The following is a 4457-nucleotide window of genomic DNA, read 5'->3' on the forward strand; positions in this document are numbered from 1 at the left end:
CCCTAAGTACTGTCTAGACTAGAGAATTCTTGGAAATACTCTACTGTACAGACATGATCCAATAGTATCAATTTTATTTTAAATTCTGTAAATTTTTTACGAAGTACACATAAAATAATACTCACCATGTGACCTAGCTATGTTCTGTTTAGAGAGCAGAGCGGCTGGTGCACTTTCTGTACACCCCACTGCTTTGTGCACTATCTCTGAAGACCGTGGTATTGGGCACTGGTTAGCTGGCAAAACGTATTGGTTCACATATTTTGATAACCTACATCACCCTATTCCTTCCTGGACACAAGGTAAGTGTGAAAGTCAAACAGAAGTGTTCCCCTGTTTGTGTGAAACTTATTTAATGTCCTCAACTCTGTTCCCAAAATTTTCCAAATTAGCCCTGTTGTGGCAGCCTTATTAAGTGGTACAGTATTAAGTATTCAACAATTGCTAGTGTCAAGAAGCAGTTGCTTACAGGAGCCTTGTGTGGTTGTTCCCTGAGAGTCTGTACCAGCACCTGACCAATACAGATGCTGATACTCATAGGCAACAATCTTACTTAGCCAGGGGATCCCAATGGAAGAGCCAGAGGAAAGACTAAAGGAGATGAAGAGGATTACAGCCCTAAAGGAAGGACAGCATCAATAACAGGACCACTCAGAGTTCCCAGAGACTAAACAACCAATCAGAGAGCATACATGGAGAGACCTGTGGCTCCAGATACATAGGTAGCAGAGAATGGCCTAATCTGACATCAATGGGAGGTAAGATGCTTGGTCCTGTGGAGGCTTGATGCCCCAGAAAAGGGGGTGTGAGAAGGGTGGGCTGGTAGGGGAGAACCCTCCGAGAGCCAAAGAAGAGAGGGAAGACGGGGACAGGATGGGGGGTTTGTGAGGGGAAACAAGGAAGGGGGTATCACTTGAAATACAAATGAATAAAATGATTAATAAAATTATGTTTTATTTATAGTAAGCCCTAAAACTGCATCTTTCATTGTGCTATCTTCCGTGACAGAAAAAGAATCTCATTATTTTCTTTCATATCCTATTTTGTTTTGGTCTTTTTGAGAGAAGACTCTGAGTTAGTCTTCATTTTCTCACTTTCTTACCAATTCATAATGTGTTGTATTTCCATGTATTTTCCATAGAAGAATGGATGGGAACTGGTGTGCCAGTGCCACGGTATTTGATGGAGCGGGTCCAGTGGATCAAAGTCACTGTCTAACACATCTTCCGCAAGAGTGGTATAGCTCAGAGGAAAGTAACTTCACTGTGGATAACAAAGAGATTGGACTTGTGTGCCATATTTCTGAGATGTTCAGAAACTTTAGATAATCCATTGCTATACTCTTGTAAAGTTTTTAGGCAAAATAATAATGTTTGTTCAAATATTTATCTTCCCCTTTTACCATGTTAAATGAGTATTATAATTTGTCATGGACTAATTATAGACAAGAACTTCATTCAATTAACCTGGAACAGCACTTAAAATGTAGGTTAACACCATTAAGTCTTGCTTCTAGCTTACAGAGTATGGCCAGTGTCATTAGCTAGTGCTCACTTCACTCTAATGGGAAAACAACAAACTATAAGAGACTGAATTGTATCTGCCTCTATTTCCAACAGATTCACATTCAGCCTTCACTCACAAAAATAGCCGGGGAAATTTTTATTAGTCCTTTAAAAAACGTTAATATAAAATTATACCAAAAAAAAAAAAAAGAACCTGAACTTTAGTAAATTGGCTGGAACAATCCGCAGGAGTGGCAGGAGAAGAGACTGGATTTAGTTGATTTGTGGTGGTTGTTCGCTGTTCGCTAGTCTCACGGTGATGGAAGCTGCACATTTTTTGAAGGGACGGAGAAACTACTAGAGGTCTGGTTTTTCAGACAGCGGTCCGATGCAAGCCAGGGATCTGGGTATCTTCGTGACATCCCAAGATCGGAGTGCGGTGTCCTTCTGAAGGATGTGAAGTGCTCAAATGTGTGACAAAGACTGACAAGCAGGAAGCTTATGTACTCAGAGTAGCATGTTTGTCTCCAAGAGACATTACATTTTGAAGACATGTGGTACCACCCTCTTCCTGAAAGTACTTATTCCCTGTTGAAACTTGCTAGAGATTACAGTGGGGTTGACACAGTTCAAAGCTTCTTTTATTCTGGTAAGAATTTCATGAAGCCTTCTTAATAGTATACCCACACTAGAATTTCCTGGAAGAAATCGAGTTTCTTAATGCAATTTTCCCAAATGGAATGGCATATTGTTATGGGACATATGAATTCTGAATATTGGTACTTGCATAATTTGGATCTTCCAGAGAGCCAACTAATCAATCGGCCAGATCAAACCCTGGAAATTCTGATGAGTGAGCTTGACCCAGCTGTTGTGCACAAGTTCTCAATGTAAGATGATGTTACTGCAAAGAATGTCATTCGTAAGAGTGGAATTTGTGACCTGATACCAGGTTCTGTCATTGATGACACACTGTTCAATCCTTGTGGCTACTCAGTGAATGGAATGAAAGCGAATGGAACATACTGGACTATTCACATCACTCCAGAGCCAGAATTTTCTTCTGTTAGCTTTGAAACAAACCTAAGTCAGACGTCCTATGATGACCTGATCAGGAAAGTTGTAGAAGTCTTCAAGCCAGAAAAGATTGTGACCACCTGGTTTGTTAATCAGAGTTCTAAATGTCGTATGGTGCTTTCTTCATCCTGGAAGATTGACAGTTTTAAACATCTAGATTGCCAGAGTGTTATGTTCAACAATTACAATTTTGCTTTTACCAGTTTTTCTAAGAAACAGCAACAGCAGAGTAGATTAAAAAAAATAAAGAAGGAAAACTGCAGAAAGAGAAGACACACAGGGGGTGGTGGCTGCTTTCTAGATGTTGACCCTGGGGGCCATGCTGACCATGACCAGCTTTTAGATGCAGAGAGCCCTAGGTGTGATGACAATGTAATCATTCTGAAGAGTATACATTATTATATCAAGAAGTTAGATATCTTGCATGACACTCTCTTCTGTGTTTGTGAGCTCCGTACCACTCTTGCTGTGGAACTGAATTGCATGTAGAAAAAAACTTTGTATGAATCTTTATGACACTTGTGAAAATGGTTCAGTTTGTTTTATGCAGAGTGAAATACTTCTGCAGGTAGTGTCTACAATGCCCCACAGACAAGGCTTTCCTCCCCAGTAGATGCGGCCTCAGCTGCTCATCTGCTACTGTTCTATTAAATTGCTGCCAGAGTTTTCACATCCAGTTAATTCTATTTTCTAGGGCATATTCTCTACTAATGTTATTTAAAACCAATGTTTACTTCATACAGGTGTTTTATGCAATGGCAATTAAAGTTTTTTTTTCTATACATTGTGTTTTTGTATAAAAATAATTTCAGTTACTTGTTTTGTGTTCTACTGTATTAACAGTTGCTCCTGCATTTATAGTCCTATGGTGTTTTCACTACCCCTGATGAGGCAATACACTGCTGCACTGTGGGCTTATACCATAGTCTTACACTCCAGATGGGAGTTTGGAGATGGTCCCTTGCTTAATTTTTTTCTTAGACATAGAATGTGGCCTTCCTTTTGGTATGAACTTCTGTGGAAGATAAATGACAAAACTGAATGTATCAAATGAAAAGAACTCAGTCTCCAGGGGTGATAAGAAGGAGAACCAACGCCTTAAAAAAGAGAACTTCTTGGAAATAATAGGCTATGCAGTTCCCATCAATTGGCCTTAACAGAGGGCCTACCATGCCTTCACTTATTAAGTAGTAATAGGAATGTCCACTAAGTCAAAGCAGAAATTTAGTCCTAAACATTATGACCTCAGTAAGTGCTGCCGTTGTCACCAATTTACACTAAAGGACATTTTGATTCATAGGAGAATCTGTAGTTTCTATCTGTTCTGATGTTGGCCATTCTCTGTGGTCTCTTGTGTTATGCTGTGGTGCCAGATGATCAAATAAATGTCTGACCAGAGGAAGTACTCTCCAGGTTACTCAGCCTGGATACTCAATGAATGGATGAAACGGCACAATATTCTGACTATTTAACTAGAAATACGAGCTTCCAGGAGTGAGCATGTTAGTGGCATTTGCAGATACTGTGGGATTTAGACAAAAAAGAGCAAACTAGACTAAATTCTCTATTGCCCTCCTATTGTTTTCTTGGTAGTTTCTGGACTGACACAGCGATATTTTATTCTTTCCATATTTATAAAGAAATACTCCTTTAGCATTTCTAACTGTAGAATCTACTTGGTTTGAAATCAAGTGTTTGGAGCACTGTCTGGATTTTTACTTTATACATGGTGCTGATTAAATGCTTCATTAGGGAAGCTTAGTCATCTTTATCAGTCTGATTCTGTAATGAGCACCGCACCTGTTTTGAGACCAGTGCTTACTTAAGTTGGATTTTGTAACCCAATAGATTTTGGCTTGAGGTCTGATTCCACCA

The 4457-nt window shown here is 39.5% G+C and overlaps 1 pseudogene across 1 annotated transcript; it reads left to right on the forward strand.

Moving 5' to 3' along the window:
* Positions 1–1824: 1824 nt before the first annotated feature.
* Positions 1825–3071, forward strand: LOC308437567 (S-adenosylmethionine decarboxylase proenzyme-like; annotated as a pseudogene). Its single transcript has 2 exons — positions 1825–1939; positions 2291–3071. The product of its transcript is annotated as an S-adenosylmethionine decarboxylase proenzyme-like (transcript).
* Positions 3072–4457: the final 1386 nt, after the last annotated feature.

Source organism: Micromys minutus, assembly GCF_963924665.1.
Source record: "Micromys minutus genome assembly, chromosome: 26".
Taxonomy (NCBI): domain Eukaryota; kingdom Metazoa; phylum Chordata; class Mammalia; order Rodentia; family Muridae; genus Micromys; species Micromys minutus.